Below are 25930 nucleotides of genomic sequence, written 5' to 3'. Positions count from 1 at the left end.
ATCCTCTGGCACAAATAAACGACCCGGTGGGCATCCAGGCGGAGGCGTTACCCCTTCTAAGGCCATGCGGACCCTTGACTCGATCTCCCAGGTGACAGCAGAGATAAAAAGTCTGCGTGGCACAATGGCTTCAGGAGATGATGCATGCTCGGAGTGATCAAAAATTCGAGAAAGTGCATCTGGTTTAACATTCTTGGAACCTGGTCGGTACGAGATGGAAAAATCGAAACGTCCGAAAAATAAAGCCCACCGTGCCTGCCTAGAGTTCAATCTTTTGGCGGATTGGATGTACTCCAGATTTTTATGATCGGTCCAAACGATAAAGGGAACCCCCGAACCCTCTAGCCAATGACGCCACTCTTCCAACGCAAGCTTGACAGCCAGCAGCTCTCGATTACCAATATCATAATTTCGTTCTGCATTGTTGAGACGATGAGAAAAATACGCGCAAGGATGCATCTTGTTGTCCGAGGAAGAGCGCTGGGACAGGATAGCACCGACCCCCACCTCTGATGCGTCAACCTCCACCACGAACTGCCGTGATGGATCAGGGGCAATGAGAATGGGGGCTGAAACAAAGCAGCTTTTCAGTCGGTCGAATGCAACTTGTGCTGCATTGGACCACCTGAACGGAGTCTTGATGGAGGTTAAGGCAGTCAGAGGCGCGGCGAGCTGGCTGAAGTTGCGAATGAAACGCCGGTAAAAATTGGCAAAACCAAGAAACCTCTGCAGGGCCTTGCGGGAGTCTGGGGTTGGCCAATTTACCACAGCCTGAACTTTCTCTGGATCCATGCGCATCCCCTCGACCGACACGATATGTCCCAGAAATGGAACAGACTGTGCATGGAATACGCATTTCTCCGCCTTGACATAAAGCCCATTCTCTAGCAGCCTCTGAAGCACTCGCCTGACATGTTGAATATGTTCCTGGAGAGAATGAGAAAATATCAGTATGTCATCCAGGTAAACATAAATGAACTGATCTAGCATATCTCTCAACACATCATTAACGAATGCTTGGAAGACTGCAGGGGCATTGGACAGACCGAAAGGAAGAACGCAATACTCAAAGTGCCCCTCTGGGGGTATTAAATGCAGTCTTCCATTCATCGCCCTCTCGAATACGGACCAAATGGTGAGCGTTGCGGAGATCTAATTTTGTGAAAAAGGACGCCCCCTGCAGACGTTCGAAAGCAGAAGACATCAGCGGCAAAGGATAAGTATTCTTCACCGTGATAGCGTTCAGCCCTCGATAGTCAATACAAGGACGGAGGGAGCCATCTTTCTTTTTCACAAAAAAAAACCCCGCCCCTGCTGGTGATGAAGAAGGACGGATGATCTTAGCTGCTAGAGAATCAGAAATATATTTCTCCATGGCCTCCCTCTCTGGGGCAGAGAGCGAATAAAGTTTGCCTTTAGGCGGAGACGTACCTGGCAATAACTCTATAGCACAGTCATAGGGACGATGTGGAGGCAGAGAAGCAGCTCGAGACTTACTGAACACTCTCTTCAGGTCGAGGTACTCACTGGGCACGTTTGACAGATCCATGTGTTCCTCCTGAAAAACAGAACGAGACACAGAAGAACAGGCAGACAACAGACACGTAGCATGACAGCTCTCACGCCAAGAAATTATTGATTCCTGCCTCCAATTAATATGTGGATTGTGCATTACCAGCCATGGATGCCCAAGGACCACTGGAGTGACAGGGGCTTCTGTTTAAAAAAAATGAATAATTTCAGTGTGGTTACCAGATGTGATCAATCTTATAGGACCAGTGGAATGAGTAATGGAAGGAAGAGAGGACCCATTGAGAGCATAAACAGATATAGGTTGCGAGAGAGAATTTACAGGAAGTCCAAGTCTTTGAACTAAATCAGAGTCAATAAAATTTCCCTCCGCACCAGAGTCAATAAGTGCTTTAGTAATAAAATTCCCAGATGACCACTCCAACTTAACCTTCAAAAGTTTGGCTGCAAGAGAGGATTTGTCCAAAGATACCCCACCCGTCAGTAACCTCTTACCTACTGACGGGCTCTGGCTTTTACGGGACAATGAGCCGCGATGTGATTCGCACCAGCGCAGTACAAACACAGCCCCTCGCTGCGGCGTCTGCGCTTCTCCTCCAGCGACAGCCTAGAGCGGCCCATCTGCATGGGTTCAGGTTCCGAGAGGGGCGTGTCCACTGGACCCGGAAAAACAGTAGCAGCCGGAAGAGGGGAGTTCTCCAAGGCGTGTGTGTGTCGCGTGTGTCTCTCACGGAGCCGAAGACGAGAATCCACGCGGATGGCTAAATCAATGAGTCCATCCAGGGTTTTAGGAAGATCCAAAGCAAAGATCTCGTCTTTTACACGGTCTGCTAGCCCGTGGAGAAAGACGTCCCACTGTGCCTGAGCGTTCCACTCACTCTCCGCCGCCAGGGTGCGGAACTCAATGGAGTAGTCAGCAACACTCCGTTGCCCCTGCTGCAACTCCGTGAGCATCCGGGCCGCCTCTCTGCCCGCCGCGGCTCGATCGAAAACCTTTTTCAGTTCCTCCGAAAAGGCTTTAAATGTTGAACAACATGGGAGTTTCTTCTCCCACACAGCTGTTCCCCAAAGCGCCGCTCTTCCAGTGAGAAGCGTGATGGCAAACGCTACTTTCGATTCCTCCGTGGGAAAGGAGGAAGGCTGCAAGGAGAAGTACAGCGAGCATTTCGCCAAAAAGGCACGACACAACTCCGGTTCTCCGGAGTAGAAGGCTGGAGGTGGAAGGCGAGGTTCGGTAGATCGAGCAGCTTGATCAGACACGGACACTACCGGTGGACTAATGTTAGCTGCAACAGGCTGCTGGACCACCCCAGCAGTATGAAGACTTTGCAGCTGTGTGGTGAGTTCAGACACCTTATTTACCAACGCTTGGATAGCGCGACTGGTGTTGTTCATCTGCTCATCTTGCCTATCCATGCGTGTGGTGGCCTGCGTAACAAACTCCTGCAAGCCGGGGATACTCGCTGGATCCATGTGAGATCAGTCCGTTCTGTCACGACAATAGAAGAAAAGGATCCAATTGCAAGTGTTTATTAACTGAAAATGAAACAAAGGATATCAATGGAGTGAACTGGATACAAGAAAGTTCAGAACGAGAGCCACGGGTCACAATGAAGACATCAATGAACAACGAATGATTCTGGAAAACAACAGACAGAAACAAGACAAACAACGGACTGATAACCAGAACACACCACATGAGGAAATATATAGCCAGGCAAATAAGGACCAGCTGGAAGATGATTAAGTCAGCTGATCCAAAAGCACGCTGTCAACATAAAAGGTAAACAAACACACACCCTCACACATGACAACACACAAGGCAAGATACATAACATACAGGAGGAACACACAGATCCATAAACCGTGACAGAAACAAGGCAAGAAGTAATGCAACTGAAACAGCTAACAAGACTCCGCCAACAGGATGGGTGAATGAGTGGCTTATGTAGTGTCTCTAATCAGTCTCTGAAAGTCCTCAGGTGTGCGAATGTAATCAAGCTAGATGAGTAAGCAGGCGTGAGTGTTTGGTAGAAGTGCATGTGCGCATATGCAGTCCAGAAGAAGGCGAAAGCATAGTCCTAGTATTCGTGTGAGAAACAGCGATCTCTGGAGAGCGATCGCTGGTTATGTGACAAATGGCTGTACACCAAATAGACGATTTAAGTATAGCGGGAATACAAGTTAAAAAGGCAGTAAGATATTTAGGTATTGTAGATAGAAAATCAACCTCAGAACGGATTACAGACAACTTTTCATAAAGGCTACAAAAGACAAAAAATATCTTTAATTGCTGGCTTCAAAGGAATTTATCGATTCGAGTTAGAGTACTGATTTCAAAAGCTGAAGGTATTTCCAGACTTGTATACCCTGCACTGTCCCTTTATGTAGATTCTAAGATGTGTAACACATTTGACAAAGTTTCATTTAGGTTTATTTGGACAGGCAAAACAGAGTATGTTAAAAGAAAAACAATAATTAGGAATATATCAGAAGGAGGATTAAATGCATTAGATTTCGAAACTATTAACAATATCTTTAAAATCAATTGGATCAAAAATGGTCTTCATAACAATAATTCCTTATGGTTCTCTATCCCAAATCTTTGAAAAATATGGGGGCCTACACTTCTTATTAACTTGTGATTTTAAGTGTTCTAAAATTCCTATTAAGATGTCAAATTTTCATAAACAAGTCTTGAATACATGTAAACTGATTTATAAGCATAACTTTTCCCCCACTCTTGTATTATCTGGAACAATCAGTATATTTTATTAAAAAACAAGTCCATATTTTGGAATAAGAAGTAATTTTTGTTACAGACTTATTAAATCGTGTAGGGGACTTATATGATTACAATGAATTTATTAATACGTTTGGTTTAAAAATTACTTTGATTGAATACAAAAAATTTGTTCATTGTATTTCCCCAAAATTACTTCACCTTAATAAAACCGCAAAAAAATATAACCTTGTATCTGGCTCTCACCCAGAGCTTACTATTAAGGGCCTTTCTATTAAGGATAAAAAATGTTATAACAATTATATCAGGAATATCTTAACTGCAGATAAAAGTGTTCCTCCAATTCCAATGGTTAAATGGAAACAAGCATTCCCTTCATTCTTTTTTTCCCCCAAAAAATCTGGTCAGATATTACAAATTACGGTAACGCTTTCTTTTACAACCCGCAAAATACCGCGTGAGTACAGTGAAATTACAGTTTACTTTTCTGTACGCACTGTGTAAGTATAATGAACGTATGTTTAGGTATAAGGGAACAAACCGTAATGCTTGGGTAATAAGGGGGTAACAACCAGATGTTCATCACGAAAATTACCGCGTAAGTACAGTGAAATAACCGTGTACTTTTCTGTACGTATAGTGTAAGTATAAATAACGTTTACGTAGGTATACTGTAATGCTTGGGTAATAAGGGGGTAACAACCAGATATTGAGCATGGAAAGTACCGCGTAAGTACAGTGAAATAACGTTGTACTTTTCTTTAAATTGTAAAAGAACAAACCATAATGTTTGTTTAATAGGGGAGTAACAATAATATATTCATCACGCAAAGATCAGCGTAAGTATATTACGTTTACAATGTACTTTCTTCAAGTGTTGTATACATATAAAGAATTATGCAAGGATGGTGACAACCTATTGCTATCTGCAAATGTACTGTACATGCACCTGCATGAGTACATTACTCTTATTCAGTGTTTGGGTTTTATATGGGGTGTTTAATGAATAAAAGGTTTACAACCTGTGAAATTATGAACCCTTATTGTATACTGTATGTATTTTAAATCTGCAATTCAATAAAAAATATATTTCCTTACACTACTTACCTTATGTTTACTCGTCGATCTCACCAAAGCCATCAATGTCTCCATAACTCACTATCAACAAATAACTTTGCATGATATAGGCCTACCGTCAGGGTTCAATACAGATAAAAACAGGCTCGCATCTTTACTACTGTTTGCACAGGGAGGCTAACTGTTGCATTTCAGTAAATGTATAGCTGATGTGTAACACTTTCCTGAGAAAGGTTTTGAATATGGACCAGTGAAATCAGAAGCCTAGATTCGTCTGCAGAGAACCAGGGTGTCACAACAATAATGAACCACTCACACAACGAATAAGGTTTTTAATTGATTGTATTGTCTTGTATTCAAGTGTTAAATCTCAATTTATCAACAAATAAATCATAAGAAACAAAAATAAAATTGTCACAAGGTACAAAAATATTCAATATCAAATAAAATAATAAAATAATGTTTCACAAATGTTTCTCTTTTGATTTCAGGTTTCAAATCCAGAATTTACTCAACAGGTAAGTATATTTTAGGTAAGTATAACCACCTTTACTCAATACTGTTGATGTAATATAACTAAAATAATCCTATGTTTTCACAGGTTTCACTTTCAACTCTTTTCAATTTCTCAGAAAAAAAAATAAATAAACTTCACTCTTTATCAATAAAACAAATTTCCCTTGTAAGTAAAGAATTCAATCTTGATGAAATAAAATATTAAAGAAGTTATTTTCTGAATTAATTTCTCAATTTTGTGTATGTATTCTACTTCTCTAATCTGTGCAAGTTTGAAAAAAAAAACTAATAAAACAAAACCAAACCTATTACCACTTGGTATATCAACAATAAATGAAATAACAAACCAATAAAACAGTTCACTTGTAATCACTTCACAGTTCTCTCTTTTCTTTCAATAAATTCAGTTTCTTAAAAGTCTTTTCTTTTCCTGCAAAAAACAGTCAGTATGTGTATATTCACCTTTTTAGTGAATATAAAATATCTCAAGGAGCAACAACGAAATGTCTGTCACTCAGTTTCTCCTCTGTGAGTGAATCCTTTTCCCAAAAGAAATCATTGAACGACTGTGTGTGCTTGTAGTTCAGTTTCCTACCATCCTGATCGGCAACAAGTATCAGTTTCACACAATGACAATTTGAAGTTCGATTCGTATGGCTCGCCAGTCCCAACCCCTTTAGCGAACACAGGAGTTAGAACGAATCCAGAATCCAATAAGCTCCAATCCCAATCCAGCATCAAATCAACAGATCACACAGGAGCACAACGATGGCACCAATCCAGGTAAAGGAGGTAAAATAAAACAAACAACAACAACAACAAAAAAACCTGACCTTGAAAACAAGGTCACAAAATCATCATTAATATAAATTTCATAACACACATATGGTATCTATTACAGCATCAAAATAGGAATTACATTTCACATATAAAACTATATTCACATTTTCTTATAATATCATTAAGAATTAAATGAACTTAGAATAGACATTCACTTACATTTGACTTTGCATGAGCACTGTTTCTAATACATTTACATTTATTAACTAATAAATGAAACAAAAGTTAACTCACCAAAACCAGATGAACTTTTAATCTTTTTAATGTGAAGAAATTCTTCACTCAATCCTTTTGCTTTTTCAGCATTTAACTTTAATCGCGTTTCCTTTCAGACGATCTCCTAATAAAGCTAGTTACACATTAGCCAGGCTGCTTGTAATCAGCTCCGTCGCAATCATTAACTAATTAAACTATATTTATCTCACATAAACGGTTTCTTCTAGCATCACTTCCTTCTATATTGTCTTTAGACACATATAATTCAATATTAAATAAAAAAATCTCTTATTTTCTAGTTCAATACAACTTAATGTAGAGAGAGAATCTAAATCTGCGTCTGCTCTCGTCTGCTCCGCCGATGCGAGTGCGCGCGAATTCTACCCGCGTCAGTGATCGGAACCGGAAAGACGTCACATGATATTCTAAACTCTTTTAGATCGCTTTTACAGGTAAAAAAAAAAAATATTTTAATGTATTCTAATTGGCTATAAAGGTAATTTGTAAAACAGAAAGAGAAAACTATAAGTTCAGCATATTTAATTAATTAATTCTAATCCTGTTTCTGTTGGTAACCTGGGTTACAGATGCTTTATAGAAAAATGTAGTAATTTGGTCTTCAATCAATAAAAACTGCTGCTGTAGTTTACCCTGTTCTTAGTGTTCAAGTATACACTAGTGTGTTGAAGATTCAGCTTCTTCCCTCTTTGTTCCCTGTAGTTAATAGGTGAATACAGTATTTGTTCCCTCCTTGTTCCCTGTACTTAAAGGGTAAATACCACATTTGAGGGTTGTAAATTAAAGTGAAACATTGTTCCTCCCTTGTTACACCCTTGATCCCTGTACTTAAAGGGTAAATACCACATTTGAGGGTTGTAAATTAAAGTGAAGCATTGTTCATCCCTTGTTACCCCCTTGTTCCCTGTACTTACAGGGTAAATACCACATTTGAGGGTTGTAAGATTAAAGTGAAGCATTGTTCCTCCCTTGTTACCCCCTTGTTCCCTGTACTTACAGGGTAAATACCACATTTGAGGGTTGTAAATTAAAGTGAAGCATTGTTCCTCCCTTGTTACCTGTACTTACAGGGTAAATACCACATTTGAGGGTTGTAAATTAAAGTGAAGCACTGTTCCTCCCTTGTTCCCTGTACTTACAGGGTAAATACCACATTTGAGGGTTGTAAAATAATGTGAAGCACTGTTCCTCCCTTGTTCCTCCCTTATTCCCATCATTGGATCCCATCTTTTTCCGACGTTGAGGTTGGATAAATCGTTCGACGGCACAAGCTCACCAAAAAACAACAGAGGTGGATAATTTCACTCTGCAGTGGTGGAGTTCTCATCTTCTGTCAGCCAGTGTTCACTGTAATGAGCTCCCCCGGTTTGAATGTCATTGCAAGGGTTGACTGGATGCAGCTCGTGAAAGGGCAAGCTGACATTTTGTGGAGTAAAAGCTGGGCTGTGTGTAAGAATGAATGGCGTGCTTTGTTTGCTGCAAAACATGCTAATCACGTTCTCCTGTGTGATGCACTGTTCAAGTTACTGCTGATGACCAGTGCAAGACTGAGAAAGAAGCAAGGAGTATTAATGAAGAAAAAGCTGTCCAAGCCCAGTTTTCAGCCCTCCTCTTGCTGTCTGCCAAGGTCTTTAGTGGCAGCGCTGCAGACAATGCTGCTAGGACCGGATTACGTGGCTGATCTGCGTGGGGCAGGAGCGGGCACCTTAGCTCCGCAGCTCCTCGTTAGTATAGTGGACAGTATCTCCGCCTGTCACGCGGAAGACCGGGGTTCGATTCCCCGACGGGGAGGCCCTTGTCTGCCTTTTACTTTTCGGTTGGTTGCCTTTAACAAGCGCGTCATCGGCCGACGTGACGTATACAGCAGCCAAAGGAAAATGCGTTGGCCGGGAATCGAACCTGGGTCAACTGCTTGGAAGGTAGCTATGCTCACCACTATACCACCAACGCTTGCGGGCAGCTTTTGCCAGGAGCACTCAAAAAGGACTGCCTTCAACCAAGGATCCCTCTTTGTCCGGGTTCGGCACCGAAACATGTTCGGCATAGGGATCCTAACCTTCGCAAAATGCACCGATCTACCCACATGTCACAGGGACATCTTCACAAGAGTGCCGCCCGGCCATGTAGCATAACGGAAGCCAAAAGGAACACATTGGCTGGGAATCTGCTTGGAAGCCAGCTGTGCTCACCACTATGTTACCAACGCTTGTGGACATCCTCTCACAGAAGTGTAGAAAATGAAAGCTTTCAAGCAAGGAGTTTCTTTGTGTGGGGGGCGAAAAACAAAAATGTCAAGTATGGATCCCATCTTTTTCCGACGTTGAGGTTGGATAAATCGTTCGACGGCACAAGCTCACCAAAAAACAACAGAGGTGGATAATTTCACTCTGCAGTGGTGGAGTTCTCATCTTCTGTCAGCCAGTGTTCACTGTAATGAGCTCCCCCGGTTTGAATGTCATTGCAAGGGTTGACTGGATGCAGCTCGTGAAAGGGCAAGCTGACATTTTGTGGAGTAAAAGCTGGGCTGTGTGTAAGAATGAATGGCGTGCTTTGTTTGCTGCAAAACATGCTAATCACGTTCTCCTGTGTGATGCACTGTTCAAGTTACTGCTGATGACCAGTGCAAGACTGAGAAAGAAGCAAGGAGTAATAATGAAGAAAAAGCTGTCCAAGCCCAGTTTTCAGCCCTCCTCTTGCTGTCTGCCAAGGTCTTTAGTGGCAGCGCTGCAGACAATGCTGCTAGGACCGGATTACGTGGCTGATCTGCGTGGGGCAGGAGCGGGCACCTTAGCTCCGCAGCTCCTCGTTAGTATAGTGGACAGTATCTCCGCCTGTCACGCGGAAGACCGGGGTTCGATTCCCCGACGGGGAGGCCCTTGTCTGCCTTTTACTTTTCGGTTGGTTGCCTTTAACAAGCGCGTCATCGGCCGACGTGACGTATACAGCAGCCAAAGGAAAATGCGTTGGCCGGGAATCGAACCCGGGTCAACTGCTTGGAAGGCAGCTATGCTCACCACTATACCACCAACGCTTGCGGGCAGCTTTTGCCAGAAGCACTCAAAAAGGACTGCCTTCAACCAAGGATCCCTCTTTGTCCGGGTTCGGCACCGAAACATGTTCGGCATAGGGATCCTAACCTTCGCAAAATGCACCGATCTACCCACATGTCACAGGGACATCTTCACAAGAGTGCCGCCCGGCCATGTAGCATAACGGAAGCCAAAAGGAACACATTGGCTGGGAATCTGCTTGGAAGCCAGCTGTGCTCACCACTATGTTACCAACGCTTGTGGACATCCTCTCACAGAAGTGTAGAAAATGAAAGCTTTCAAGCAAGGAGTTTCTTTGTGTGGGGGGTGAAAAACAAAAATGTCAAGTATGGATCCCATCTTTTTCCGACGTTGAGGTTGGATAAATCGTTCGACGGCACAAGCTCACCAAAAAACAACAGAGGTGGATAATTTCACTCTGCAGTGGTGGAGTTCTCATCTTCTGTCAGCCAGTGTTCACTGTAATGAGCTCCCCCGGTTTGAATGTCATTGCAAGGGTTGACTGGATGCAGCTCGTGAAAGGGCAAGCTGACATTTTGTGGAGTAAAAGCTGGGCTGTGTGTAAGAATGAATGGCGTGCTTTGTTTGCTGCAAAACATGCTAATCACGTTCTCCTGTGTGATGCACTGTTCAAGCTACTGCTGATGACCAGTGCAAGACTGAGAAAGAAGCAAGGAGTATTAATGAAGAAAAAGCTGTCCAAGCCCAGTTTTCAGCCCTCCTCTTGCTGTCTGCCAAGGTCTTTAGTGGCAGCGCTGCAGACAATGCTGCTAGGACCGGATTACGTGGCTGATCTGCGTGTGGCAGGAGCGGGCACCTTAGCTCCGCAGCTCCTCGTTAGTATAGTGGACAGTATCTCCGCCTGTCACGCGGAAGACCGGGGTTCGATTCCCCGACGGGGAGGCCCTTGTCTGCCTTTAACTTTTCGGTTGGTTGCCTTTAACAAGCGCGTCATCGGCCGACGTGACGTATACAGCAGCCAAAGGAAAATGCGTTGGCCGGGAATCGAACCCGGGTCAACTGCTTGGAAGGCAGCTATGCTCACCACTATACCACCAACGCTTGCGGGCAGCTTTTGCCAGAAGCACTCAAAAAGGACTGCCTTCAACCAAGGATCCCTCTTTGTCCGGGTTCGGCACCGAAACATGTTCGGCATAGGGATCCTAACCTTCGCAAAATGCACCGATCTACCCACATGTCACAGGGACATCTTCACAAGAGTGCCGCCCGGCCATGTAGCATAACGGAAGCCAAAAGGAACACATTGGCTGGGAATCTGCTTGGAAGCCAGCTGTGCTCACCACTATGTTACCAACGCTTGTGGACATCCTCTCACAGAAGTGTAGAAAATGAAAGCTTTCAAGCAAGGAGTTTCTTTGTGTGGGGGGCGAAAAACAAAAATGTCAAGTATGGATCCCCTCTTTTTCCGACGTTGAGGTTGGATAAATCGTTCGACGGCACAAGCTCACCAAAAAACAACAGAGGTGGATAATTTCACTCTGCAGTGGTGGAGTTCTCATCTTCTGTCAGCCAGTGTTCACTGTAATGAGCTCCTCCGGTTTGAATGTCATTGCAAGGGTTGACTGGATGCAGCTCGTGAAAGGGCAAGCTGACATTTTGTGGAGTAAAAGCTGGGCTGTGTGTAAGAATGAATGGCGTGCTTTGTTTGCTGCAAAACATGCTAATCACGTTCTCCTGTGTGATGCACTGTTCAAGTTACTGCTGATGACCAGTGCAAGACTGAGAAAGAAGCAAGGAGTATTAATGAAGAAAAAGCTGTCCAAGCCCAGTTTTCAGCCCTCCTCTTGCTGTCTGCCAAGGTCTTTAGTGGCAGCGCTGCAGACAATGCTGCTAGGACCGGATTACGTGGCTGATCTGCGTGGGGCAGGAGCGGGCACCTTAGCTCCGCAGCTCCTCGTTAGTATAGTGGACAGTATCTCCGCCTGTCACGCGGAAGACCGGGGTTCGATTCCCCGACGGGGAGGCCCTTGTCTGCCTTTTACTTTTCGGTTGGTTGCCTTTAACAAGCGCGTCGTCGGCCGACGTGACGTATACAGCAGCCAAAGGAAAATGCGTTGGCCGGGAATCGAACCCGGGTCAACTGCTTGGAAGGCAGCTATGCTCACCACTATACCACCAACGCTGGCGGGCAGCTTTTGCCAGAAGAACTCAAAAAGGACTGCCTTCAACCAAGGATCCCTCTTTGTCCGGGTTCAGCACCGAAACATGTTCGGCATAGGGATCCTAACCTTCGCAAAATGCACCGATCTACCCACATGTCACAGGGACATCTTCACAAGAGTGCCGCCCGGCCATGTAGCATAACGGAAGCCAAAAGGAACACATTGGCTGGGAATCTGCTTGGAAGCCAGCTGTGCTCACCACTATGTTACCAACGCTTGTGGACATCCTCTCACAGAAGTGTAGAAAATGAAAGCTTTCAAGCAAGGAGTTTCTTTGTGTGGGGGGCGAAAAACAAAAATGTCAAGTATGGATCCCATCTTTTTCCGACGTTGAGGTTGGATAAATCGTTCGACGGCACAAGCTCACCAAAAAACAACAGAGGTGGATAATTTCACTCTGCAGTGGTGGAGTTCTCATCTTCTGTCAGCCAGTGTTCACTGTAATGAGCTCCCCCGGTTTGAATGTCATTGCAAGGGTTGACTGGATGCAGCTCGTGAAAGGGCAAGCTGACATTTTGTGGAGTAAAAGCTGGGCTGTGTGTAAGAATGAATGGCGTGCTTTGTTTGCTGCAAAACATGCTAATCACGTTCTCCTGTGTGATGCACTGTTCAAGTTACTGCTGATGACCAGTGCAAGACTGAGAAAGAAGCAAGGAGTATTAATGAAGAAAAAGCTGTCCAAGCCCAGTTTTCAGCCCTCCTCTTGCTGTCTGCCAAGGTCTTTAGTGGCAGCGCTGCAGACAATGCTGCTAGGACCGGATTACGTGGCTGATCTGCGTGTGGCAGGAGCGGGCACCTTAGCTCCGCAGCTCCTCGTTAGTATAGTGGACAGTATCTCCGCCTGTCACGCGGAAGACCGGGGTTCGATTCCCCGACGGGGAGGCCCTTGTCTGCCTTTTACTTTTCGGTTGGTTGCCTTTAACAAGCGCGTCATCGGCCGACGTGACGTATACAGCAGCCAAAGGAAAATGCGTTGGCCGGGAATCGAACCCGGGTCAACTGCTTGGAAGGCAGCTATGCTCACCACTATACCACCAATGCTTGCGGGCAGCTTTTGCCAGAAGCACTCAAAAAGGACTGCCTTCAACCAAGGATCCCTCTTTGTCCGGGTTCGGCACCGAAACATGTTCGGCATAGGGATCCTAACCTTCGCAAAATGCACCGATCTACCCACATGTCACAGGGACATCTTCACAAGAGTGCCGCCCGGCCATGTAGCATAACGGAAGCCAAAAGGAACACATTGGCTGGGAATCTGCTTGGAAGCCAGCTGTGCTCACCACTATGTTACCAACGCTTGTGGACATCCTCTCACAGAAGTGTAGAAAATGAAAGCTTTCAAGCAAGGAGTTTCTTTGTGTGGGGGGCGAAAAACAAAAATGTCAAGTATGGATCCCATCTTTTTCCGACGTTGAGGTTGGATAAATCGTTCGACGGCACAAGCTCACCAAAAAACAACAGAGGTGGATAATTTCACTCTGCAGTGGTGGAGTTCTCATCTTCTGTCAGCCAGTGTTCACTGTAATGAGCTCCCCCGGTTTGAATGTCATTGCAAGGGTTGACTGGATGCAGCTCGTGAAAGGGCAAGCTGACATTTTGTGGAGTAAAAGCTGGGCTGTGTGTAAGAATGAATGGCGTGCTTTGTTTGCTGCAAAACATGCCAATCACGTTCTCCTGTGTGATGCACTGTTCAAGTTACTGCTGATGACCAGTGCAAGACTGAGAAAGAAGCAAGGAGTATTAATGAAGAAAAAGCTGTCCAAGCCCAGTTTTCAGCCCTCCTCTTGCTGTCTGCCAAGGTCTTTAGTGGCAGCGCTGCAGACAATGCTGCTAGGACCGGATTACGTGGCTGATCTGCGTGGGGCAGGAGCGGGCACCTTAGCTCCGCAGCTCCTCGTTAGTATAGTGGACAGTATCTCCGCCTGTCACGCGGAAGACCGGGGTTCGATTCCCCGACGGGGAGGCCCTTGTCTGCCTTTTACTTTTCGGTTGGTTGCCTTTAACAAGCGCGTCATCGGCCGACGTGACGTATACAGCAGCCAAAGGAAAATGCGTTGGCCGGGAATCGAACCCGGGTCAACTGCTTGGAAGGCAGCTATGCTCACCACTATACCACCAACGCTTGCGGGCAGCTTTTGCCAGAAGCACTCAAAAAGGACTGCCTTCAACCAAGGATCCCTCTTTGTCCGGGTTCGGCACCGAAACATGTTCGGCATAGGGATCCTAACCTTCGCAAAATGCACCGATCTACCCACATGTCACAGGGACATCTTCACAAGAGTGCCGCCCGGCCATGTAGCATAACGGAAGCCAAAAGGAACACATTGGCTGGGAATCTGCTTGGAAGCCAGCTGTGCTCACCACTATGTTACCAACGCTTGTGGACATCCTCTCACAGAAGTGTAGAAAATGAAAGCTTTCAAGCAAGGAGTTTCTTTGTGTGGGGGGCGAAAAACAAAAATGTCAAGTATGGATCCCATCTTTTTCCGACGTTGAGGTTGGATAAATCGTTCGACGGCACAAGCTCACCAAAAAACAACAGAGGTGGATAATTTCACTCTGCAGTGGTGGAGTTCTCATCTTCTGTCAGCCAGTGTTCACTGTAATGAGCTCCCCCGGTTTGAATGTCATTGCAAGGGTTGACTGGATGCAGCTCGTGAAAGGGCAAGCTGACATTTTGTGGAGTAAAAGCTGGGCTGTGTGTAAGAATGAATGGCGTGCTTTGTTTGCTGCAAAACATGCCAATCACGTTCTCCTGTGTGATGCACTGTTCAAGTTACTGCTGATGACCAGTGCAAGACTGAGAAAGAAGCAAGGAGTATTAATGAAGAAAAAGCTGTCCAAGCCCAGTTTTCAGCCCTCCTCTTGCTGTCTGCCAAGGTCTTTAGTGGCAGCGCTGCAGACAATGCTGCTAGGACCGGATTACGTGGCTGATCTGCGTGGGGCAGGAGCGGGCACCTTAGCTCCGCAGCTCCTCGTTAGTATAGTGGACAGTATCTCCGCCTGTCACGCGGAAGACCGGGGTTCGATTCCCCGACGGGGAGGCCCTTGTCTGCCTTTTACTTTTCGGTTGGTTGCCTTTAACAAGCGCGTCATCGGCCGACGTGACGTATACAGCAGCCAAAGGAAAATGCGTTGGCCGGGAATCGAACCCGGGTCAACTGCTTGGAAGGCAGCTATGCTCACCACTATACCACCAACGCTTGCGGGCAGCTTTTGCCAGAAGCACTCAAAAAGGACTGCCTTCAACCAAGGATCCCTCTTTGTCCGGGTTCGGCACCGAAACATGTTCGGCATAGGGATCCTAACCTTCGCAAAATGCACCGATCTACCCACATGTCACAGGGACATCTTCACAAGAGTGCCGCCCGGCCATGTAGCATAACGGAAGCCAAAAGGAACACATTGGCTGGGAATCTGCTTGGAAGCCAGCTGTGCTCACCACTATGTTACCAACGCTTGTGGACATCCTCTCACAGAAGTGTAGAAAATGAAAGCTTTCAAGCAAGGAGTTTCTTTGTGTGGGGGGCGAAAAACAAAAATGTCAAGTATGGATCCCATCTTTTTCCGACGTTGAGGTTGGATAAATCGTTCGACGGCACAAGCTCACCAAAAAACAACAGAGGTGGATAATTTCACTCTGCAGTGGTGGAGTTCTCATCTTCTGTCAGCCAGTGTTCACTGTAATGAGCTCCCCCGGTTTGAATGTCATTGCAAGGGTTGACTGGATGCAGCTCGTGAAAGGGCAAGCTGACATTTTGTGGAGTAAAAGCTGGGCTGTGTGTAAGAATGAATGGCGTGCTTTGTTTGCTGCAAAACATGCCAATCACGTTCTCCTGTGTGATGCACTGTTCAAGTTACTGCTGATGACCAGTGCAAGACTGAGAAAGAAGCAAGGAGTATTAATGAAGAAAAAGCTGTCCAAGCCCAGTTTTCAGCCCTCCTCTTGCTGTCTGCCAAGGTCTTTAGTGGCAGCGCTGCAGACAATGCTGCTAGGACCGGATTACGTGGCTGATCTGCGTGGGGCAGGAGCGGGCACCTTAGCTCCGCAGCTCCTCGTTAGTATAGTGGACAGTATCTCCGCCTGTCACGCGGAAGACCGGGGTTCGATTCCCCGACGGGGAGGCCCTTGTCTGCCTTTTACTTTTCGGTTGGTTGCCTTTAACAAGCGCGTCATCGGCCGACGTGACGTATACAGCAGCCAAAGGAAAATGCGTTGGCCGGGAATCGAACCCGGGTCAACTGCTTGGAAGGCAGCTATGCTCACCACTATACCACCAACGCTTGCGGGCAGCTTTTGCCAGAAGCACTCAAAAAGGACTGCCTTCAACCAAGGATCCCTCTTTGTCCGGGTTCGGCACCGAAACATGTTCGGCATAGGGATCCTAACCTTCGCAAAATGCACCGATCTACCCACATGTCACAGGGACATCTTCACAAGAGTGCCGCCCGGCCATGTAGCATAACGGAAGCCAAAAGGAACACATTGGCTGGGAATCTGCTTGGAAGCCAGCTGTGCTCACCACTATGTTACCAACGCTTGTGGACATCCTCTCACAGAAGTGTAGAAAATGAAAGCTTTCAAGCAAGGAGTTTCTTTGTGTGGGGGGCGAAAAACAAAAATGTCAAGTATGGATCCCATCTTTGTCCGACGTTGAGGTTGGATAAATCGTTCGACGGCACAAGCTCACCAAAAAACAACAGAGGTGGATAATTTCACTCTGCAGTGGTGGAGTTCTCATCTTCTGTCAGCCAGTGTTCACTGTAATGAGCTCCCCCGGTTTGAATGTCATTGCAAGGGTTGACTGGATGCAGCTCGTGAAAGGGCAAGCTGACATTTTGTGGAGTAAAAGCTGGGCTGTGTGTAAGAATGAATGGCGTGCTTTGTTTGCTGCAAAACATGCTAATCACGTTCTCCTGTGTGATGCACTGTTCAAGTTACTGCTGATGACCAGTGCAAGACTGAGAAAGAAGCAAGGAGTATTAATGAAGAAAAAGCTGTCCAAGCCCAGTTTTCAGCCCTCCTCTTGCTGTCTGCCAAGGTCTTTAGTGGCAGCGCTGCAGACAATGCTGCTAGGACCGGATTACGTGGCTGATCTGCGTGGGGCAGGAGCGGGCACCTTAGCTCCGCAGCTCCTCGTTAGTATAGTGGACAGTATCTCCGCCTGTCACGCGGAAGACCGGGGTTCGATTCCCCGACGGGGAGGCCCTTGTCTGCCTTTTACTTTTCGGTTGGTTGCCTTTAACAAGCGCGTCATCGGCCGACGTGACGTATACAGCAGCCAAAGGAAAATGCGTTGGCCGGGAATCGAACCCGGGTCAACTGCTTGGAAGGCAGCTATGCTCACCACTATACCACCAACGCTTGCGGGCAGCTTTTGCCAGAAGCACTCAAAAAGGACTGCCTTCAACCAAGGATCCCTCTTTGTCCGGGTTCGGCACCGAAACATGTTCGGCATAGGGATCCTAACCTTCGCAAAATGCACCGATCTACCCACATGTCACAGGGACATCTTCACAAGAGTGCCGCCCGGCCATGTAGCATAACGGAAGCCAAAAGGAACACATTGGCTGGGAATCTGCTTGGAAGCCAGCTGTGCTCACCACTATGTTACCAACGCTTGTGGACATCCTCTCACAGAAGTGTAGAAAATGAAAGCTTTCAAGCAAGGAGTTTCTTTGTGTGGGGGGCGAAAAACAAAAATGTCAAGTATGGATCCCATCTTTTTCCGACGTTGAGGTTGGATAAATCGTTCGACGGCACAAGCTCACCAAAAAACAACAGAGGTGGATAATTTCACTCTGCAGTGGTGGAGTTCTCATCTTCTGTCAGCCAGTGTTCACTGTAATGAGCTCCCCCGGTTTGAATGTCATTGCAAGGGTTGACTGGATGCAGCTCGTGAAAGGGCAAGCTGACATTTTGTGGAGTAAAAGCTGGGCTGTGTGTAAGAATGAATGGCGTGCTTTGTTTGCTGCAAAACATGCCAATCACGTTCTCCTGTGTGATGCACTGTTCAAGTTACTGCTGATGACCAGTGCAAGACTGAGAAAGAAGCAAGGAGTATTAATGAAGAAAAAGCTGTCCAAGCCCAGTTTTCAGCCCTCCTCTTGCTGTCTGCCAAGGTCTTTAGTGGCAGCGCTGCAGACAATGCTGCTAGGACCGGATTACGTGGCTGATCTGCGTGGGGCAGGAGCGGGCACCTTAGCTCCGCAGCTCCTCGTTAGTATAGTGGACAGTATCTCCGCCTGTCACGCGGAAGACCGGGGTTCGATTCCCCGACGGGGAGGCCCTTGTCTGCCTTTTACTTTTCGGTTGGTTGCCTTTAACAAGCGCGTCATCGGCCGACGTGACGTATACAGCAGCCAAAGGAAAATGCGTTGGCCGGGAATCGAACCCGGGTCAACTGCTTGGAAGGCAGCTATGCTCACCACTATACCACCAACGCTTGCGGGCAGCTTTTGCCAGAAGCACTCAAAAAGGACTGCCTTCAACCAAGGATCCCTCTTTGTCCGGGTTCGGCACCGAAACATGTTCGGCATAGGGATCCTAACCTTCGCAAAATGCACCGATCTACCCACATGTCACAGGGACATCTTCACAAGAGTGCCGCCCGGCCATGTAGCATAACGGAAGCCAAAAGGAACACATTGGCTGGGAATCTGCTTGGAAGCCAGCTGTGCTCACCACTATGTTACCAACGCTTGTGGACATCCTCTCACAGAAGTGTAGAAAATGAAAGCTTTCAAGCAAGGAGTTTCTTTGTGTGGGGGGCGAAAAACAAAAATGTCAAGTATGGATCCCATCTTTTTCCGACGTTGAGGTTGGATAAATCGTTCGACGGCACAAGCTCACCAAAAAACAACAGAGGTGGATAATTTCACTCTGCAGTGGTGGAGTTCTCATCTTCTGTCAGCCAGTGTTCACTGTAATGAGCTCCCCCGGTTTGAATGTCATTGCAAGGGTTGACTGGATGCAGCTCGTGAAAGGGCAAGCTGACATTTTGTGGAGTAAAAGCTGGGCTGTGTGTAAGAATGAATGGCGTGCTTTGTTTGCTGCAAAACATGCCAATCACGTTCTCCTGTGTGATGCACTGTTCAAGTTACTGCTGATGACCAGTGCAAGACTGAGAAAGAAGCAAGGAGTATTAATGAAGAAAAAGCTGTCCAAGCCCAGTTTTCAGCCCTCCTCTTGCTGTCTGCCAAGGTCTTTAGTGGCAGCGCTGCAGACAATGCTGCTAGGACCGGATTACGTGGCTGATCTGCGTGGGGCAGGAGCGGGCACCTTAGCTCCGCAGCTCCTCGTTAGTATAGTGGACAGTATCTCCGCCTGTCACGCGGAAGACCGGGGTTCGATTCCCCGACGGGGAGGCCCTTGTCTGCCTTTTACTTTTCGGTTGGTTGCCTTTAACAAGCGCGTCATCGGCCGACGTGACGTATACAGCAGCCAAAGGAAAATGCGCTGGCCGGGAATCGAACCCGGGTCAACTGCTTGGAAGGCAGCTATGCTCACCACTATACCACCAACGCTTGCGGGCAGCTTTTGCCAGAAGCACTCAAAAAGGACTGCCTTCAACCAAGGATCCCTCTTTGTCCGGGTTCGGCACCGAAACATGTTCGGCATAGGGATCCTAACCTTCGCAAAATGCACCGATCTACCCACATGTCACAGGGACATCTTCACAAGAGTGCCGCCCGGCCATGTAGCATAACGGAAGCCAAAAGGAACACATTGGCTGGGAATCTGCTTGGAAGCCAGCTGTGCTCACCACTATGTTACCAACGCTTGTGGACATCCTCTCACAGAAGTGTAGAAAATGAAAGCTTTCAAGCAAGGAGTTTCTTTGTGTGGGGGGCGAAAAACAAAAATGTCAAGTATGGATCCCATCTTTTTCCGACGTTGAGGTTGGATAAATCGTTCGACGGCACAAGCTCACCAAAAAACAACAGAGGTGGATAATTTCACTCTGCAGTGGTGGAGTTCTCATCTTCTGTCAGCCAGTGTTCACTGTAATGAGCTCCCCCGGTTTGAATGTCATTGCAAGGGTTGACTGGATGCAGCTCGTGAAAGGGCAAGCTGACATTTTGTGGAGTAAAAGCTGGGCTGTGTGTAAGAATGAATGGCGTGCTTTGTTTGCTGCAAAACATGCCAATCACGTTCTCCTGTGTGATGCACTGTTCAAGTTACTGCTGATGACCAGTGCAAGACTGAGAAAGAAGCAAGGAGTATTAATGAAGAAAAAGCTGTCCAAGCCCAGTTTTCAGCCCTCCTCTTGCTGTCTGCCAAGGTCTTTAGTGGCAGCGCTGCAGACAATGCTGCTAGGACCGGATTACGTGGCTGATCTGCGTGTGGCAGGAGCGGGCACCTTAGCTCCGCAGCTCCTCGTTAGTATAGTGGACAGTATCTCCGCCTGTCACGCGGAAGACCGGGGTTCGATTCCCCGACGGGGAGGCCCTTGTCTGCCTTTTACTTTTCGGTTGGTTGCCTTTAACAAGCGCGTCATCGGCCGACGTGACGTATACAGCAGCCAAAGGAAAATGCGCTGGCCGGGAATCGAACCCGGGTCAACTGCTTGGAAGGCAGCTATGCTCACCACTATACCACCAACGCTTGCGGGCAGCTTTTGCCAGAAGCACTCAAAAAGGACTGCCTTCAACCAAGGATCCCTCTTTGTCCGGGTTCGGCACCGAAACATGTTCGGCATAGGGATCCTAACCTTCGCAAAATGCACCGATCTACCCACATGTCACAGGGACATCTTCACAAGAGTGCCGCCCGGCCATGTAGCATAACGGAAGCCAAAAGGAACACATTGGCTGGGAATCTGCTTGGAAGCCAGCTGTGCTCACCACTATGTTACCAACGCTTGTGGACATCCTCTCACAGAAGTGTAGAAAATGAAAGCTTTCAAGCAAGGAGTTTCTTTGTGTGGGGGGCGAAAAACAAAAATGTCAAGTATGGATCCCATCTTTTTCCGACGTTGAGGTTGGATAAATCGTTCGACGGCACAAGCTCACCAAAAAACAACAGAGGTGGATAATTTCACTCTGCAGTGGTGGAGTTCTCATCTTCTGTCAGCCAGTGTTCACTGTAATGAGCTCCCCCGGTTTGAATGTCATTGCAAGGGTTGACTGGATGCAGCTCGTGAAAGGGCAAGCTGACATTTTGTGGAGTAAAAGCTGGGCTGTGTGTAAGAATGAATGGCGTGCTTTGTTTGCTGCAAAACATGCCAATCACGTTCTCCTGTGTGATGCACTGTTCAAGTTACTGCTGATGACCAGTGCAAGACTGAGAAAGAAGCAAGGAGTATTAATGAAGAAAAAGCTGTCCAAGCCCAGTTTTCAGCCCTCCTCTTGCTGTCTGCCAAGGTCTTTAGTGGCAGCGCTGCAGACAATGCTGCTAGGACCGGATTACGTGGCTGATCTGCGTGGGGCAGGAGCGGGCACCTTAGCTCCGCAGCTCCTCGTTAGTATAGTGGACAGTATCTCCGCCTGTCACGCGGAAGACCGGGGTTCGATTCCCCGACGGGGAGGCCCTTGTCTGCCTTTTACTTTTCGGTTGGTTGCCTTTAACAAGCGCGTCATCGGCCGACGTGACGTATACAGCAGCCAAAGGAAAATGCGTTGGCCGGGAATCGAACCCGGGTCAACTGCTTGGAAGGCAGCTATGCTCACCACTATACCACCAACGCTTGCGGGCAGCTTTTGCCAGAAGCACTCAAAAAGGACTGCCTTCAACCAAGGATCCCTCTTTGTCCGGGTTCGGCACCGAAACATGTTCGGCATAGGGATCCTAACCTTCGCAAAATGCACCGATCTACCCACATGTCACAGGGACATCTTCACAAGAGTGCCGCCCGGCCATGTAGCATAACGGAAGCCAAAAGGAACACATTGGCTGGGAATCTGCTTGGAAGCCAGCTGTGCTCACCACTATGTTACCAACGCTTGTGGACATCCTCTCACAGAAGTGTAGAAAATGAAAGCTTTCAAGCAAGGAGTTTCTTTGTGTGGGGGGCGAAAAACAAAAATGTCAAGTATGGATCCCATCTTTGTCCGACGTTGAGGTTGGATAAATCGTTCGACGGCACAAGCTCACCAAAAAACAACAGAGGTGGATAATTTCACTCTGCAGTGGTGGAGTTCTCATCTTCTGTCAGCCAGTGTTCACTGTAATGAGCTCCCCCGGTTTGAATGTCATTGCAAGGGTTGACTGGATGCAGCTCGTGAAAGGGCAAGCTGACATTTTGTGGAGTAAAAGCTGGGCTGTGTGTAAGAATGAATGGCGTGCTTTGTTTGCTGCAAAACATGCCAATCACGTTCTCCTGTGTGATGCACTGTTCAAGTTACTGCTGATGACCAGTGCAAGACTGAGAAAGAAGCAAGGAGTATTAATGAAGAAAAAGCTGTCCAAGCCCAGTTTTCAGCCCTCCTCTTGCTGTCTGCCAAGGTCTTTAGTGGCAGCGCTGCAGACAATGCTGCTAGGACCGGATTACGTGGCTGATCTGCGTGGGGCAGGAGCGGGCACCTTAGCTCCGCAGCTCCTCGTTAGTATAGTGGACAGTATCTCCGCCTGTCACGCGGAAGACCGGGGTTCGATTCCCCGACGGGGAGGCCCTTGTCTGCCTTTTACTTTTCGGTTGGTTGCCTTTAACAAGCGCGTCATCGGCCGACGTGACGTATACAGCAGCCAAAGGAAAATGCGTTGGCCGGGAATCGAACCCGGGTCAACTGCTTGGAAGGCAGCTATGCTCACCACTATACCACCAACGCTTGCGGGCAGCTTTTGCCAGAAGCACTCAAAAAGGACTGCCTTCAACCAAGGATCCCTCTTTGTCCGGGTTCGGCACCGAAACATGTTCGGCATAGGGATCCTAACCTTCGCAAAATGCACCGATCTACCCACATGTCACAGGGACATCTTCACAAGAGTGCCGCCCGGCCATGTAGCATAACGGAAGCCAAAAGGAACACATTGGCTGGGAATCTGCTTGGAAGCCAGCTGTGCTCACCACTATGTTACCAACGCTTGTGGACATCCTCTCACAGAAGTGTAGAAAATGAAAGCTTTCAAGCAAGGAGTTTCTTTGTGTGGGGGGCGAAAAACAAAAATGTCAAGTATGGATCCCATCTTTGTCCGACGTTGAGGTTGGATAAATCGTTCGACGGCACAAGCTCACCAAAAAACAACAGAGGTGGATAATTTCACTCTGCAGTGGTGGAGTTCTCATCTTCTGTCAGCCAGTGTTCACTGTAATGAGCTCCCCCGGTTTGAATGTCATTGCAAGGGTTGACTGGATGCAGCTCGTGAAAGGGCAAGCTGACATTTTGTGGAGTAAAAGCTGGGCTGTGTGTAAGAATGAATGGCGTGCTTTGTTTGCTGCAAAACATGCCAATCACGTTCTCCTGTGTGATGCACTGTTCAAGTTACTGCTGATGACCAGTGCAAGACTGAGAAAGAAGCAAGGAGTATTAATGAAGAAAAAGCTGTCCAAGCCCAGTTTTCAGCCCTCCTCTTGCTGTCTGCCAAGGTCTTTAGTGGCAGCGCTGCAGACAATGCTGCTAGGACCGGATTACGTGGCTGATCTGCGTGGGGCAGGAGCGGGCACCTTAGCTCCGCAGCTCCTCGTTAGTATAGTGGACAGTATCTCCGCCTGTCACGCGGAAGACCGGGGTTCGATTCCCCGACGGGGAGGCCCTTGTCTGCCTTTTACTTTTCGGTTGGTTGCCTTTAACAAGCGCGTCATCGGCCGACGTGACGTATACAGCAGCCAAAGGAAAATGCGCTGGCCGGGAATCGAACCCGGGTCAACTGCTTGGAAGGCAGCTATGCTCACCACTATACCACCAACGCTTGCGGGCAGCTTTTGCCAGAAGCACTCAAAAAGGACTGCCTTCAACCAAGGATCCCTCTTTGTCCGGGTTCGGCACCGAAACATGTTCGGCATAGGGATCCTAACCTTCGCAAAATGCACCGATCTACCCACATGTCACAGGGACATCTTCACAAGAGTGCCGCCCGGCCATGTAGCATAACGGAAGCCAAAAGGAACACATTGGCTGGGAATCTGCTTGGAAGCCAGCTGTGCTCACCACTATGTTACCAACGCTTGTGGACATCCTCTCACAGAAGTGTAGAAAATGAAAGCTTTCAAGCAAGGAGTTTCTTTGTGTGGGGGGCGAAAAACAAAAATGTCAAGTATGGATCCCATCTTTTTCCGACGTTGAGGTTGGATAAATCGTTCGACGGCACAAGCTCACCAAAAAACAACAGAGGTGGATAATTTCACTCTGCAGTGGTGGAGTTCTCATCTTCTGTCAGCCAGTGTTCACTGTAATGAGCTCCCCCGGTTTGAATGTCATTGCAAGGGTTGACTGGATGCAGCTCGTGAAAGGGCAAGCTGACATTTTGTGGAGTAAAAGCTGGGCTGTGTGTAAGAATGAATGGCGTGCTTTGTTTGCTGCAAAACATGCCAATCACGTTCTCCTGTGTGATGCACTGTTCAAGCTACTGCTGATGACCAGTGCAAGACTGAGAAAGAAGCAAGGAGTATTAATGAAGAAAAAGCTGTCCAAGCCCAGTTTTCAGCCCTCCTCTTGCTGTCTGCCAAGGTCTTTAGTGGCAGCGCTGCAGACAATGCTGCTAGGACCGGATTACGTGGCTGATCTGCGTGGGGCAGGAGCGGGCACCTTAGCTCCGCAGCTCCTCGTTAGTATAGTGGACAGTATCTCCGCCTGTCACGCGGAAGACCGGGGTTCGATTCCCCGACGGGGAGGCCCTTGTCTGCCTTTTACTTTTCGGTTGGTTGCCTTTAACAAGCGCGTCATCGGCCGACGTGACGTATACAGCAGCCAAAGGAAAATGCGCTGGCCGGGAATCGAACCCGGGTCAACTGCTTGGAAGGCAGCTATGCTCACCACTATACCACCAACGCTTGCGGGCAGCTTTTGCCAAAAGCACTCAAAAAGGACTGCCTTCAACCAAGGATCCCTCTTTGTCCGGGTTCGGCACCGAAACATGTTCGGCATAGGGATCCTAACCTTCGCAAAATGCACCGATCTACCCACATGTCACAGGGACATCTTCACAAGAGTGCCGCCCGGCCATGTAGCATAACGGAAGCCAAAAGGAACACATTGGCTGGGAATCTGCTTGGAAGCCAGCTGTGCTCACCACTATGTTACCAACGCTTGTGGACATCCTCTCACAGAAGTGTAGAAAATGAAAGCTTTCAAGCAAGGAGTTTCTTTGTGTGGGGGGCGAAAAACAAAAATGTCAAGTATGGATCCCATCTTTTTCCGACGTTGAGGTTGGATAAATCGTTCGACGGCACAAGCTCACCAAAAAACAACAGAGGTGGATAATTTCACTCTGCAGTGGTGGAGTTCTCATCTTCTGTCAGCCAGTGTTCACTGTAATGAGCTCCCCCGGTTTGAATGTCATTGCAAGGGTTGACTGGATGCAGCTCGTGAAAGGGCAAGCTGACATTTTGTGGAGTAAAAGCTGGGCTGTGTGTAAGAATGAATGGCGTGCTTTGTTTGCTGCAAAACATGCCAATCACGTTCTCCTGTGTGATGCACTGTTCAAGTTACTGCTGATGACCAGTGCAAGACTGAGAAAGAAGCAAGGAGTATTAATGAAGAAAAAGCTGTCCAAGCCCAGTTTTCAGCCCTCCTCTTGCTGTCTGCCAAGGTCTTTAGTGGCAGCGCTGCAGACAATGCTGCTAGGACCGGATTACGTGGCTGATCTGCGTGGGGCA

General features: G+C 47.4%; 14 non-coding genes across 14 annotated transcripts; all 14 read right to left on the bottom strand.

Moving 5' to 3' along the window:
• Positions 1 to 9899: 9899 nt before the first annotated feature.
• trnag-ucc (transfer RNA glycine (anticodon UCC)) lies at positions 9900 to 9971 on the bottom strand. The gene has a single exon. It is a non-coding gene; the product is annotated as a tRNA-Gly (tRNA).
• Positions 9972 to 10980: 1009 nt separating this feature from the next.
• trnag-ucc (transfer RNA glycine (anticodon UCC)) lies at positions 10981 to 11052 on the bottom strand. Its single transcript has one exon. It is a non-coding gene; the product is annotated as a tRNA-Gly (tRNA).
• Positions 11053 to 12061: 1009 nt separating this feature from the next.
• On the bottom strand, positions 12062 to 12133 carry trnag-ucc (transfer RNA glycine (anticodon UCC)). Its single transcript has one exon. It is a non-coding gene; the product is annotated as a tRNA-Gly (tRNA).
• Positions 12134 to 14223: 2090 nt separating this feature from the next.
• trnag-ucc (transfer RNA glycine (anticodon UCC)) lies at positions 14224 to 14295 on the bottom strand. Its single transcript has one exon. It is a non-coding gene; the product is annotated as a tRNA-Gly (tRNA).
• A 1009-nt stretch (positions 14296 to 15304) lies between these two features.
• Positions 15305 to 15376, bottom strand: trnag-ucc (transfer RNA glycine (anticodon UCC)). The gene has a single exon. It is a non-coding gene; the product is annotated as a tRNA-Gly (tRNA).
• Positions 15377 to 16385: 1009 nt separating this feature from the next.
• trnag-ucc (transfer RNA glycine (anticodon UCC)) lies at positions 16386 to 16457 on the bottom strand. Its single transcript has one exon. It is a non-coding gene; the product is annotated as a tRNA-Gly (tRNA).
• Positions 16458 to 17466: 1009 nt separating this feature from the next.
• trnag-ucc (transfer RNA glycine (anticodon UCC)) lies at positions 17467 to 17538 on the bottom strand. Its single transcript has one exon. It is a non-coding gene; the product is annotated as a tRNA-Gly (tRNA).
• A 1009-nt stretch (positions 17539 to 18547) lies between these two features.
• On the bottom strand, positions 18548 to 18619 carry trnag-ucc (transfer RNA glycine (anticodon UCC)). Its single transcript has one exon. It is a non-coding gene; the product is annotated as a tRNA-Gly (tRNA).
• Positions 18620 to 19628: 1009 nt separating this feature from the next.
• Positions 19629 to 19700, bottom strand: trnag-ucc (transfer RNA glycine (anticodon UCC)). Its single transcript has one exon. It is a non-coding gene; the product is annotated as a tRNA-Gly (tRNA).
• A 1009-nt stretch (positions 19701 to 20709) lies between these two features.
• Positions 20710 to 20781, bottom strand: trnag-ucc (transfer RNA glycine (anticodon UCC)). Its single transcript has one exon. It is a non-coding gene; the product is annotated as a tRNA-Gly (tRNA).
• A 1009-nt stretch (positions 20782 to 21790) lies between these two features.
• trnag-ucc (transfer RNA glycine (anticodon UCC)) lies at positions 21791 to 21862 on the bottom strand. Its single transcript has one exon. It is a non-coding gene; the product is annotated as a tRNA-Gly (tRNA).
• A 1009-nt stretch (positions 21863 to 22871) lies between these two features.
• Positions 22872 to 22943, bottom strand: trnag-ucc (transfer RNA glycine (anticodon UCC)). Its single transcript has one exon. It is a non-coding gene; the product is annotated as a tRNA-Gly (tRNA).
• Positions 22944 to 23952: 1009 nt separating this feature from the next.
• On the bottom strand, positions 23953 to 24024 carry trnag-ucc (transfer RNA glycine (anticodon UCC)). Its single transcript has one exon. It is a non-coding gene; the product is annotated as a tRNA-Gly (tRNA).
• A 1009-nt stretch (positions 24025 to 25033) lies between these two features.
• Positions 25034 to 25105, bottom strand: trnag-ucc (transfer RNA glycine (anticodon UCC)). The gene has a single exon. It is a non-coding gene; the product is annotated as a tRNA-Gly (tRNA).
• Between the last annotated feature and the right edge of the window lie 825 nt (positions 25106 to 25930).

This window comes from Danio rerio, chromosome 4, assembly GCF_052040795.2.
Source record: "Danio rerio strain M-AB ecotype USA chromosome 4, GRCz13ab, whole genome shotgun sequence".
NCBI classification, from domain to species: Eukaryota; Metazoa; Chordata; class Actinopteri; order Cypriniformes; family Danionidae; genus Danio; species Danio rerio.
Note: the sequence above shows the minus strand (reverse complement) of the source record. Positions and strands in the feature narration are given on the sequence as shown.